The following is a 15,064-nucleotide window of genomic DNA, read 5'->3' as shown; positions in this document are numbered from 1 at the left end:
GAGGGAAGAGGACATGGTTCCGTTGATGTCAACCACTTGTTCTCTTCCCTCCAGGTAGGATCTCATCCAGTTTAATGATGCATTTTACTTACAAATACAATAATGGGCACTTTGTCAAAACTCAAAAGATACAAACCAGCAACCAGGTGACAAACTAAACAGTTATGAATATTTGGTTTGATTAGATTGGCATCCATGAGTGAAAAAGACAAAAAAAAAACACGTTTAAAATCGTCCTTTGAAGAGTTTCTGCTAGTTTGTCCAAGTGAACCGATGTACGGATACCATAGCAACCATGTTTGTTTACACCCACCATGTATAGAAGCTTATATATAACCATGATTTATCTATATGAATTGGGGTCCAAGAGATAGAAATGCCATTAAATGGGGGTCTGTAGCCCTAATGCATGTCAAACTGGGGGTCCTTGAAATTAAAATGGTTGAGAATCACTGCTAGAGCCGTAAAAAATCTTCTCTTATGGGGGTCCCTGGCATATATTTTGAAATGGGGGTCAGCGGGCTAATAAGTGTCAATTTGGGGGTCCGTGACATTAAAAGGTTTGAGAACCACTGTCCTACGCAACACCAGGGTCTAAATGTCTCAATGGAAGAGACACCTCCAACCGCTGCAGATAGATATGCATTAACATACCACACAGATTAGTTCAAATAATTTAATATAAATGTATATTTTATACTTTGTTGTACTTCTTCGTACGACAATCTCACAATGCATAGCATCATGACGCATTGTAAACGTGTACATGATATTTTTGCTATTTTTGAAGGCCAGGGTTAACCTCAGTGAGCACTAAAACCTCAGTGAGCACCATTTGTATTCATGTTTTCATCATATGGGATGCTAACTTCACTGAGGTCCAGGACCAATGTGGTTAAAATAAGTTCTAGATTGCAGCTTAAAATCTAAATCAGTATCCACTACACACGTTAGTCCCACACCATCATTACACATATATTTAACCGACTCTCGGTCAGAAATGTGGACAGAGAACATACAATCTACAACCGTTATGTTACCATGAAACACTAAAGCACTGATGGTTCCACTGGGGATTGAACCCAGGACCTTCTGCGTGTAAAGCAGACGTGATGACCACTACACTATAGAACCTGTTTATTGACTGGCTTCACACTCTTATTTCTTTGTATAAGGAGCATCTGTTAAATGCCTGAATTATTTCAGATTTAATAACAAAAGTCTGTTTTTGAAATGGTGTCACAACAAACACATTATGGCCAGCACAAAACGAGGTCATTGACTTTGTAAAAGTCAGCCACCAGAGGGTGATAAGTACACCAATACGGTACCATGGGATAGAGTGTTTGTGTGTGTCACACACACACACACACACACACACACACACACACACACACACACACACACACACACACACACACACACACACACACACACACACACACACACACACACACACACACACACACACGCGTATGTTCCTCAGAGTGAGCTTGGCTCAAACACAGCAGGAGAGCAGCAGGCAGCAGTTCTCTGAGGTAACCAAATAACTGTGTCCCTCCAATCATCTCTTCTCCCCATATCTCTCCATCTCTTTATCCCATTGTCCTCTCTCTCTCTCTCTCTCTCTCTCTCTCTCTCTCTCTCTCTCTCTCTCTCTCTCTCTCTCTCTCTCTCTCTCTCTCTCTCTCTTATGCTAATGGGGTCATCTGCGTAGGCCTAGTTACGTAATCCCAAGCCTTGTGAGGTGGCTGTCATTAAGGTGTCCATATTTTGGACATGTCACTATAGGGGGCATTCGTCATAATTTCCCTAAAATGTTCTTATTTTCACCGTTCAACACCGATGTATGACGAAGCATGAAATCGGGTTTAAAGGAGCACTTCACCCATTTTCAACCTTATCCATCATGTAATTGGTCCTCATTAGTAGTCATTATAAGATGGCAAACGTCCATCTACTCACTTTGCGTCTCATTGGTGGCTTATGGACAGTTCAGAAACCTGCCTACCAATGACATCATCGATGGGTTTTCCAAGAAACTACAGCCTTTCTCTTCCTGGAAAGCTGGACACCATACAGTAGGTCTTGTAGTTGTAGCGATACCCCTTTAAGAGGAGGGCATAAAAGGGGTGACCAGGTTGCGGCCCTCCTTTTGGCTACAAGCCTTCATTTGAGTGTTTGGGGAAGGACTAGGTGTTATTCAGTCTGACTAACACTGGGATTTTGATCGATTGATTGATTGAATACTTTATGAGTCAGACATGTAAACACCACAAGGTACAGTTTGACATTTAGCCTAAAAGGATAACACAAAAAAGGTCCTGGGGACTTGTTTCCATTGTGGTCCTATGTATTCAATTCATCAACATAGCATAAAAATAATACAATAATACATCAACAAATGTAAAACCCTGTTTGTACAAAGGAGAAAAGGGAAACATGGGTAAGGAAACTGTGACCAATGTTATTGCTTTTGTAATTCATTTTGCCAGTATGTATGGCCCCCATTTTAAGATCTAGACCTCCCTGTCATAGTAATCCCCCCTTGCACCTTTAATCTGACTTATTGGTACATCAGTTTTATACTGCTTTTGTGGTTTTAATGGAAATTGTTGAATAAACTTGACACTCTTGATACATCGGCCTCCAGTTCTGGTCATTCTGAGCCCATACCTATTTGGAGACCCTTACCATGTTCAGTTACATTGTCCAGTATAAATATAATTATGGTTAATGAGTTTGTTGGATCCCTCACTCCTATAGGTGAGGGTGGTGTAGTCACTTGTGTATTTGTTCCACATAGTGGCCTACTAATGATATAGAATTAAAATTACCATCCTGCCTACCAATGATATCCCTGGTAGGCAGGTTTCTGTACTGTCCACAGCCCTCCAGACCCAAGTAGACAGAAATGGAACCATCTCATAATGAGCATTAGGACCAGTTATATGAAGACATGTTGGATCTCGGACGCCATGCTCCCAGTGGGACAAGGTAAGATATATATGCCCAGAATAGGGACGCTATACGCTTTATAGGCTTTAAGTGGTTGAAGGTAGGCCTACCTCAAAAAAACATTTCTGTCTCCTCAAAGAACCACAGGATTCTCTAGAACCATATGAGGTTAACATGAAGAACCATTCACTAAATAGCATGGTTCTTGAGTAAGTGATGGATCTTCATAGAACCATATCGTCTCTGTTGGATGAAAACCTCATTATGTTCAAAACTAGCATCAAAAGTAGCAGATCTACAAGCTCGAAACGTGGCGCTTTTGTAGATCTGCTACTTTTGATGCTTTTGTGTGACGCTCTATGATCAAGTTAAGTAGGGCATTAATTTTCGAAGAAACACAAAAACTTACCATAGAGATGAGAGGTTTCTGCCCGACAGCAACCTGTCTTCAACAGGGGGTCCAGGACCCCTAGGGGGTACTCAGAGCTACTATAGGGGGTCCGCCAAATCTTTGTGTGATAGGATTTAGTTTTTTTTACATTAACCACTTGAACCCTAGAATTCCTTTTCTGAGGGGAACATTAGCCAAAAATAGCAGATCTACAAGCTCTCAACGCCTCGCGCTGCGAGGCGTTGAGAGCTTGTAGATCGGCTATTTTTGGCAAAGAGGCTATAGGTGTAGAGGGAGAAAATAGCAGACTAAGTAAAAGAAATCTGAAACAATTTTATACAATATAGAGTAGGGGGTCCCTGCTTCATCTCTCTCTCAGCTAGGGGGTCCTTGGCCTGAAAACGTTGAAGACCCCTGCTTTAAAATAACCATTATATTTCGGTGTGTGTGTGTGTGTGTGTGTGTGTGTGTGTGTGTGTGTGTGTGTGTGTGTGTGTGTGTACTTTGCCCAGCATGTGTCGCTGTGTGTTCAGTACAACACACTGTGGGTGAGCCTCCCACAGATTATGTGTCTGCCCAGGGACAGATGATCTGGTTTGGAGGAGTCCAGGTTACGAGGAGAACACAGATAGAGTTCTCGGTACAGTGCTGACTGCTGTTCCCTGGCGTAATGTAACACAAGCCAGGCCCAATGGGACCATGCTGACATGCAGTGGTGCAATAAGTACTCAAAAGTATAGCCACAATGTAGAAATACTCTGTTACAAGTACTCAACATTTTACCCTAGTAAAAGTGCAAAAGTATTGGCATCAAAATATACTTACCAAAATAGAAGTTTTTCTAAAATAACCGATCTACAAGCTCATAATACGCTGTGATGCATTATGAGCTTGTAAATAGGCTATTTTTGAATAGCCAAAGTAAAAAAAATAGGGCTTGTTTTTATGTTTTGCTGTTTTTTCCCTTGAAACTAAAGTTTTCATATAATTATAGTGGAGTCAAAAGTACAACATTTGCCTCTGAGATGTAGTGGAGAGCAAGTTTAAAGTATCCAAAAAATAAATAAATGCTGAAGTAAAAGTACAGCATCTCAAAATTGCTTAAGTACAGCACTTGAGTATAGGCCTAAAATGTACTTAGTTACTTTCCACCACGTGCTGGTACGTACGCGTTCCCAGGCCCAGCCGTAACACAAGCCAGGTCCCATGGGAGCGTGCTGCTGACATGTAGCTGGGGACACCGTCCTCTCAGTCCTCATGCTTGACTCATCCTCCCACCCACTGCTTTAAATATTGACAGCCCAGCCGCATCAAAGCGAATGGAGGCTTGGAAGCCGTCCAAACACAGTGTTTAAACCTCTAAGACCCGGTATAAACACGTCTGTGTCATTTTAGATTTAAACTATAACCATTATTTTGTAGGCCTACTTTGGGGCTATTAAAAAATAGCAGATCTAAATGAGCTTGTAGATCTGCAATTTTAAAAAAAAATCTTGAACATTTGTGCAAATCTTTGAATACATATATATTTTTGGAACAACATTTTTAACACAAATCTTTGCTTTGGGGGGGGGGGGGGGGGGGGTCCCTGGGACATTTTTTTTTACAAATGTTTGCTTTAAAAATATATATTCAAAGATTTGCACAAATTTTCATGTTTTTTTCCCAAAAATAGCAGATCTACAAGCTCATAGCGCGGCACTCGGTGCCGCGCTATGAGCTTGTAGATCTGCTATTTTTGAATAGCGCAAAGGAAATCTAAAAATGACACAGATGCGTTCCCGGTCTTAATGTATTAAAGTGCACTGAAGTGGAAGGTAACACAAACATTTTGCTCTTTGGTAAGACGCTAATGGATTGGCTTGCTCTCTTAAATAATGACGTCACCCATTTTCAACCATTTAATTGGTCCTCACTAATGTTCATGATAAAATGGTAAAAAACAAAAATCTACTCGGTCTGTGTCTCAGAGGAGGGCTGTGTGTGGACGCTTCAGAAACCCGCCTACCAATGACATCATCATTAGGCAGATTGTTTCCTTTTTTCAAACACGATTTCAACATTTTTAGTATCGTGAGAACAATGGCCTCCATTATAGCATGCTGACTTTCCAGGAATAGAAAAGCCTGCAGTTTCTATTAGCTTGGATTCCCCGTCGATGATGTCACTGGTAGGCGGGGTTTCTGAACTGTTCACAGCCCTCCTCTGAGACACAGGCTGAGTAAACAAAAAAATGTACCATTATTATGAGCATTAGTGAGGACCAATTATATGAAGATAGGCGGAGTTGTCCTTTAATGTGGAGTATTTAGGACACATTTGTTTCAGTAAAACCCCGTTTATAATAATAACAATAATACATCCAATTTATATAACGCCTTTCTTGGTACTCAAAGTCGCTTCACAAGACAGAACAGACACACATGTAAAACTTTATTAAGAAAATAACTAGTTCAAACCCACTGAGCATTTTTCGGGCTATTAGACGTCTAAAATACGTCTAAGGTCTAGGCTAAAACCGGGTTATAATTGGTCTAAAAGTGAAAGTTATTAGCCTAGACGTTGATTAGCTGTTTTTTAAGCGTCTATATACAGACCGTCTATATCCTAGCCGTTGAAATTACGTCTATAATATAGACGGTCTAAAAAACTTTCACTTTTAGACCAATTATAACCCAGTTTTAGACGGAGGTGGCTCACTGGGAAGGCTAACAACTAAGCAAAGGAAAAAATTATGTTTAGAAACCCTTCTCTATTATTTTATGTTGTGATTTTGGTAATGGATGGCATCAGGAAGTTGTTATATAAGATTCACTTGAAGTTGTCAGTCAGCAATGCTGCTTTGTGAAGCATCTGAATGTGTGCAGGCTATATACTATCCACTGTAATGATACAGAATATACAACAAGAGTACAGACAAGTTTACAGTATAGCCCAGCTTTGGGCGTATATACTGTGAATAAAGGGCTCTGCAGGCATGCTGGTCCCGGGGCAGTAGAGTGAGCAGTGATGTGTATTCTCTCAACAGTCCATGTGCCAGAGTGCATGTGGCAGGACTTATAGTAATCAATACTCAGTAATCAATAGTCACCAGTAGTGCAGGTCTTAAGTGTTAGCCTGAGAGGTCAGGCTGTGTTTGCTGGACCGCTCAAGAGGCTTCATGGTGTGGTGATGATGATGACTCATCATAGAGCAGTGGTTCTCAAAAACGTTTCATGTCAAGGACCCCCAAAATGACATGTATTTGGCTGCGGACCCCCCATCTCGAAAAATATTTTGTGCCAGGGATTTTTCAAAAATAGCAGATCTACAAGCTCATGGCGCGGCACTGAGTTGCATTGTGGGTCAGCAGAGAGGATTGAGGAAGTGAGTCGGGCATGTGTTCAATAAGGAAACTTGTTGTTCTTGGTTCTCTGTGCATAAATACTGTATTGTGCCCTTTCACCTCTTTACTCATGTGATTCACGCATGACCAGGGTTCTGCCTGCACACCACACTGTGCATAATGCACATGATGTGCTTTGTGTGTGTGTGCGTGCGTGTGTGCGTGTGTGCGTGTGTGCGTGTGTGCGTGTGTGCGTGTGTGCGTGTGTGTGTGTGTGTGTGTGTGTGTGTGCATTCATCCTCACACTGACGTTGATTCACACGGTTCTGAAGCATCTGTTGGATTCAAAATAATCTTCAACTGTGATGTACGCCATTGGTTCTCAAAGTGGACCCCCAGGGGTCCTTGAGTGGGTCCCAGGGGGTCCCCAGCAAAATGTGTGAATATAGCATCACAATCATTTTTATCTTCATTTTTTATACTATTCAAAAATAGCAGATCTACAAGCTCATAGCGCGGCACCGCGCTATGAGCTTGTAGATCTGCTATTTTTGAAAAATCTTGAAGATTCGTGCAAATCTTTGAATATATTTCTTTTAAAGCGAACATTTTAACACAAATCTTTGCTTCTGGGAGTCCCTGGCACAACATATTTTCAGATGGGGGTCCGCGGCCAAAATATATATCAATTTGGGGGTCCCTGGCATGAAAAAGTTTGAGAAGCACTGATGTACGCTTCAACGAAACTATGCACTTTCATCATTTAAAATCGTGACACACACACACACACACACACACACACACACACACACACACACACACACACACACACGCACACGTGCACACTTCATTGACTTACATTCCTTTCATATCACCTTACCGTAACACCAACCTCAACCTCACAACTGTAAGTAACCCCAATCCTAACTCAAAATGAAACTTTAGTCAAATCCAATTTAGAATATTTACAATATTCCTGACATATAGGCAGTGGTGGAAAGTAACAAGTACATTTACTTAAGTACTGTACTTAAGTAAAATTTTGAGGTATTTGTACTTTACTTGAGTATTTCCAATTTCCGATACTTTTACTTCTACTCCACTACATCTAAGAGGCAAATGTTGTACTTTTACTCCACTATACATTTGCCTGAAAATTTCAGTTACTAGTTACTTTTCAAATATAAACTATGATATAATGAAACATACATTAACCACTTTAGCCCTATTTTATACCTAGGCTATTTGAAAATAGCCGACCTACAAGCTCACAACGCGTCGCATCGCGAGCTTGTAGATCTGCTATTTTCAAATATTTAGTACTTACTTTTGGTACTTTAAATACATTTTGATGCCAATACTTTTGTACTTTTACTCAAGTAATTTTTTTATTCTGGACTTTTACTTGTAAACAGAGTATTTTTATATTGCAGTATTGGTACTTTTACTTAAGTAAAGAATTTGAGTACTTTTTCCACCACTGCATATAGGCCACGTTTCTGGGGACGATTTTGCATGTCAGGAACGCGCGCACACACACACACACGCACACGCACACTCACACGTAGATACTGTACAACCGCAGCAGATGGTGGACCCAAGGCTCTGTGTATTAATGAAGATAATGTACCTGAGGCAGGCCTACAGTGTGTTGACAGTTCCATAGCTAATGACCACCATGCCATAAAGCTGTGACCGTAGCCTACCGGATGTGCATGGGCTAAAGTCCACTCACTCACCACCACCATCCTCTGACGATCACATGAACCCGGTCCTTTCCAAAAGCCCCATTTAGACTTCGATGGAGTCACGCGCCCGAAAATAGCCGATTTACAAGCTCACGCCGGGTCGCAGAGGTTGTGAGATTGCAGATCGGCTATTTTCAGCACACAAAATTCTTACACATAACCACGTAAGCCCTATACCATTGATTCTGAGAAGTGGGGTCCGGGGACCCCCAGGGGTCCTTGAGGGAGTTCCAGGGGGTCCCCAGCTAAATGATAGATTAGGCACCAAATGGACCCTTATGGGTATGTAACTCAGAGTGTACAAATGGAACCAAATGGACCCTAACGGGTCCATTTGGTTCCATTTGTACACTCTCAGAGTTAAATTGACATAGATTTTACAATATAAATTGCGGTCCAAGTGATAGAAATGCCATTAAATGGGGGTCTGCAGCCCTAATGCATGTCAAACTGGGGGTCCTTGAAATTGAAATGGTTGAGAATCACTGCTAGAGCCGTAAAAAAATCTTCTCTTATGGGGGTCCCTGGCATATCTTTTGAAATGGGGGTCCGCGGGCTAATAAGTGTTAATTTGGGGGTCCTTGACATGAAAAAAGTTTGAGAACCACTGCCCTATACTGCCCTATGTCTCTGTCGGGTGGAAACCTCATAAGTCCAAAACTGTTACTTTTCAGGATGCAAATTTAACGCTTTTGTGTGACACTGTAGTATGATCAAGTAGGGTGTTAATTTAACAATAAAGTTAAAATATGGAGATAAGAGGTCTCTGCCTGACAGGCAACGATATACTTCATCATAAGACGAATAGCGCAAAATAGCCGATGACCTCGTCGATGTGTTACAGTACTTTTACTCATTTTGAACGTTTTTAATACTTTTCAACTACAAAGACATAAGGATGCCAGTGACGAAAGTGGTTAAAATAGAAGACATGTTGCAGAAGTTCATGTTCATGATGAAACCTCAGGTACAGAAGACATACTGTACCTGCCACACAACTTTGCATATCTTAGCAGGGTAGGCAACTTTATATGTACACTATATGGACAATCAAAATCTGTTGGAAATATTTAATTTTAATGTGGTGTCATAATTAAACGTAACACTGTTTATCAAGAAAATAAAAACATGGCACTTCTTTTCAAAAAGGTTGCCAACCTCTGTCTTATAGGCTTATAAAGACATTTCCAACTGAAAAGAAAAGGATTTCACTTCACTAGATTGTGATGTTTTCACATTAGAACCCCTTTTAGATATACCTAAAAATAACACATTTCTTTCATCAGACATATAAAAACAGCAAAAGGTTTGCACAATTTCAAACTAAATATTTTGTTCAGTAGCCTATACCGCTAAGTATGACTTTTAAAGATAAAGCCTAGAGCAATGCACTGTTAAATATCATGAAATGTTGAACAAATGATTACCTATGAGGAAAGAAAGTTAAGCATCACGTTCTAAAACATTTCCATGCATGTTTGTGATTTCCTGTCTATTTGAAGATGCAAATAGTGCAAATGTTTCAAAGTTTCATTCAGAAACACATTTTGTAGAACATGATACCTGCTTTCAAGCAAACAAAGAATCAGAATAATAAATCATTATAAAGACTCATAATGATATATTTTCTTATTGCATAATATTGCAGACAGTTGTGCTAGCTAGCTACGTTGTTTTTTTTAAAGATATGTGTCACAGATTCAGGACCACAGCCTCTGCTGACTGACCACTGCACCAGTTTACTCAAACCTTCCCAGAAAACTTCAATGCTGCAAAGATACCACCACCTACAGAGAGAGAGAGAGAGAGAGAGAGAGAATAAAGATTGTTATTCTATTAGATCAGTGGTTTTCAACCTTTTTCATGCCAAGGACCCCTAAAATGATATACATTTGGCCGTGAACCCCCATCTGAAAATGTTCTGTGCCAGGGACCCCCGAGAAGCAAAGATTTGAGTTAGAAATGTTAGCTTTAAAAATATATATATTCAAAGATTTGCACACATTTTCATGATTTTTCAAAAATAGCAGCTCTACAAGCTTGTAGGCCTATATCTGCTATTTTTTTTATATAGCCAAAGCCTAAGTGGTTAAAATGATTGTGACGCTATGTTAACTAATTTCACTGGGGACCCTCTGTCACCCCGCAAAGGACCACTAGTGGTCCCCGGACCACTGGTTGAAAACCCCTGTATAGATAAACCTCAAAGGGAGTGTGTAGAATTTTTTTATAATCCAATTTTCAACTGGAACAGACAATAGAATCTTCTCTCATCTCTGTCTTGTTGCCAAGCATATTTTGCATCCATAATCGTATTTTGAAATATCCATTTCTATTCATCGTTTTAATCGGAAACCAACTGATACCTTTTATGTAAATATTGTGTCCGACCAGGACACTATCTTTACCCAGTTATTCTGATGTTCCTTAATGCTTTCCTTAATGTTTGTCCCCAAGGCCTGGAAAATGGGGGGTCATCCCTATGTTCCCCTGGTTCTATGTTCCCCCACTAAGGTTAGGGTTAGGTTTAGGTTAGGTGACCCGGGGAACATAGGTACGGTCCCGAAAATGGCTACCATTAACACACATGAAATAGCTTAATGATTTCAGACCCATTGCCCTCACACCTCTATGAGGCAAATGCATGGAGCGTCTTTTGAGCAAATTAACTGACATCGCAAACAGTTCAGGATCATGGAACCCCTTGTAGTCTGCCTACAGAAACAGCCAAGGAGTGGAGGACACCACTCTATCCTTATCCTCTATACTCTTGTGGATAAAGCACACGGTCACCACCAGGACAAGCCCAACACATACTGTACTCCACAGTGGGGTTCTCCGTGGCTTTTAACACCACCCAGCCCCACCTCCTCCTCCTGAGATGCCTCTGTGAAAGCCAGTAGAGGCCTTGTCCTGTGGATTAGGGAATTCTTGAGAGAGAGAGGCCCCAATGAGTCTGCATTAATAGCACCTTCCCTAACTGCCTTTTCCTGAACATTGGTCCCACAGGGGTGCGTTTTTCCTCCCCTCATATATTCCCCTTTTACACAAATGAGGTCAAACACAACAGCAAAGACCTCTCACTCATAACATGTGCCGATGACACGGCGGTGATGCTCATAGCCCTGCTTCCTGCGTGTCTGACGCATATTTTTTTAAGAAAGGACGCGTCAAACAAACCATTGCGGCGTCCAAGGGATCAGTGGTGGAAAAAGTACTACATTTTGTTACTTAAGTAAAAGTATCAATACTGCAATGTAGAAATACTCTGTTACAAGTAAAAGTCCAGAATTCAAAATGTACTTGAGTGAAAGTACAAAAGTATTGGCATCAAAATGCACTTAAAGTACCAAAAGTAAAAGTACTCGTTATGCAGAATGTCCCATTTCAAGTTTTCAAATGTACAAAAATCTTTTGAAAATAGCTGATCTACAAGCTCACAATGCGTTGCATCGCGAGCTTGTAGATTGGCTATTTTCAAATGGCCGAATTGTATATAGGGCTGAAGTGGTTAATATATGTGTTGTAATAATAATCAAAATCTACAAAGTAACTAGTAACTAAGTTTTCAAATAATTGTAATGGAGTAAAAGTACAATATTTGCCTCTGAGATGTAGTGGGGTAGAAGTAAAAGTATTGGAAATTGGAAATACTCAAGTAAAGTACAAATACCTCAAAATTGTACTTAAGTACAGGACTTAACACTTTCCACCACTGCTACGTTATGAACAAATTCACTTACAGTATAATGCGGGACATTCACGCATCAATATAGTGGGACTCGTCTCCTTCTCTCCATACTGTCTGCCTCTCTCTACAGGCAGTGAGCCCCCTCCCTCTCTGTTAGCTGTGTGTATTTATAGTTTGTTGAACGGCATTGTTACACCGAAACTTCGAGGTAGCAGGACATGTTGTAAATCATTCTATTCGGTGCGACACGAACATAAATCAGACTTAAAACCTAAATAAATAAATCATTTGAAGGGGATTCACACTTTGTGGAAAACACCAGAGCAATAAATACTCTTCTTCTCCAACAATTAACAAATCTCTCTGTTCCATCTCTGCCTCTATTATGCTTCCCTTTTCCACATAGCTGTTCTGTTTCTGTAAGTGTAAATGATATTTTTCTTCTTATTATTATTATCAACTTTGACACATAACCTTTCCCTGGGACTCACTATGACCACAAATGAGTCCCGGGACTCACTACATAGAAAACCTAACAACATCACTGACTTCAGGACGTCTCCAGTCCTTCCTGCTCTCAGCACATGGACCACCTGGTATGACTAAAGCTTCCTTGACCTTAATGAAACCAAGACCAAGATGGCTGGCTTGAAATATGCGGGAACAATCATTGACAATAAATGCCCAAAAAAGGCAAGGAAGGAGCTTTGATGCTTGAAAACACACCTTGACCATGGTCTACACTAATGTCACTAGAGGGTTAATCACCTGTAAATCCATAAACGGGCTGGCCGTGGAGCAGGTGACTCACTTGAAATATCTGGGAACAATAATTGACGATAAACTCAATAAAAAGGCAAGGCTCTCTCTTCTCAGGAAAATGAGGAACTTAAATGCCAGCAAACACACCCTGATCATGGGTCACTCACATCTAAAGGTGAGCGTGTTCTCATCGTTAACATCGTGTACTGGTATGGGAACCTCTCAGTTAGACAGAGGAACCGTTCTGACCCTTGTGGGCGACCAGGCCAGAAAGGTCATTGGAGGAAAAACCAGTGCAACAACTCCAGAACCCGTATTAACGGCTCCATAACCAAAATGAATGACCCCGCCCCATGCCCTCCACTCATCACTCCAGCTGCTACCATCTGGGCAGGAGATTCAAGGTCGGCACACTAGCCGGGGGGTACAAGAAATCATCTGTGCCCTCTGCTGTGGTCACTCTGAACAGGGAGATAATACTCTCTCCTGCATGCTGCACACATTTTAATTATTTATTTGAATCCACAATTTACAATTAATTTACAGGGAAACCAATGTAACAGGGTTGATAGTTCATGGCACCTTCTCCTCCACACAGACAAAGTGCATAGAACAGCTGAAACAGAGCAATATTTGGCGAGTTGTTTGGCTTTGCTCTTTGTCATGCCAGCGATTGTTAGGCCACTCGTGGTCATTTTATATACATGCCCCAGGCTTCCAAATATGAGTATAGAGAATCTACATCTGTATCCAAGGTTTGTTATGATTCTCAGTAGCGGTTGGCACTTAGAATGCTTGTCTTGGAAAGCCTGCTCCATGTACAAATCAAAAACACATCCCACCTCCAGAATCAGGACCTCCCTGTGACTGGTGTCAACAAAAACGATATCGGGTGTATTTGGGATGCTAGCAACTTTAGACACCACAAGCATTGAAGCATAACCAAACCAATCTGGTAACACACACACACACACACACACACACACACACACACACACACACACACACAGCTGCCGCTGGAAATGTGATTTATGGTATTTTAGCAACGTTTTACTGTCCGTTCCGCCTTGTGTTGCCAGAATGCTGAGGGCAAATTCCCCTTTTATGCAAATTTGATGGACAATAAAGTTGTCTTTATCTTATCTTTAGTCCAGCCTTTGTTTGTTCACCACTGGTCGGTGGCCAGATCTCATAGGCAGATTTGAATGATTATTTGCATTACTTTGGCAGACCCATGAACAGCAGGCAATGCCAATTAACATTTATTGCTGTAGCACAATATCAGATTTACGTCACGGTCAATCATAAATGGATGTAATGAATTTACAGAAGCGGAAACCGGATTTGTGTGTGTGTGTGTGTGTGTGTGTGTGTGTGTGTGTGTGTGTGTGTGTGTGTGCGTGTGCGCGTGCGTGCATGCGCGCACTACACCAGCGGTTGTCAAAGTGGGATCCAGGGACCCCCAGGGGTCTTTGATGGGGCTCCAGGGGGTCCCCAGCTAAATGTGTTAATACAGCATCAAGATTAAGCTGAACCGCTTTAGCCCTATTATATATATATATATATATATATATATATATATATATATATATATATATATATATATATATATATATATATATATATATATATATATATATATATATATATATATATATATAGGCTATTTGCAAATATCAAGCTTACAACATGTAGATCTGCTATAAAAAAATCTTGAACAAAATGTGGAAAGAAATGTAATATTTCTTTAAACATTGTAATGAAACACATCTTGTAAGTCCATGGCACAACATATTTTCAGATGAGGGTCCGCGGTCAAATGCATGTTAATTTAGGGGTCCTTGTCTGCCCTACACCAGTGGTTCCCAAACATTTTAGCTCAAGGCCCAAAGGAGAAATTAGACGTTTGCCCGGGACCCACACTAGTGAAAATAGCAGATCTACAAGCTCACAAGGTGTCACTTCGCACCGTGTTGTGAGCTTGTAGATCTGCTTACTTTTATGAAAAGTCCCCCCCCCCCACAAGGACCCCTGGGGGTCCCGGACCCCACTTTGAGAACCAATGGCCCTATACAACTCACCCACAGCAGCCACGCCTGCGATGGTGCCAATGGTGATGGCGACTATCTCCCCTGTAGACAGCGCCGGTTCCACGGGCTGGGTCACCGTTGCGTTCACCGTTGTGGCCG

This window comes from Gymnoscopelus microlampas (genome assembly GCF_963454915.1).
Source record: "Gymnoscopelus microlampas genome assembly, chromosome: 12".
Classification (NCBI taxonomy): Eukaryota; Metazoa; Chordata; class Actinopteri; order Myctophiformes; family Myctophidae; genus Gymnoscopelus; species Gymnoscopelus microlampas.
The sequence above is the reverse complement of the archived record's forward strand: the minus strand, read 5'-3'. Positions refer to the sequence as shown.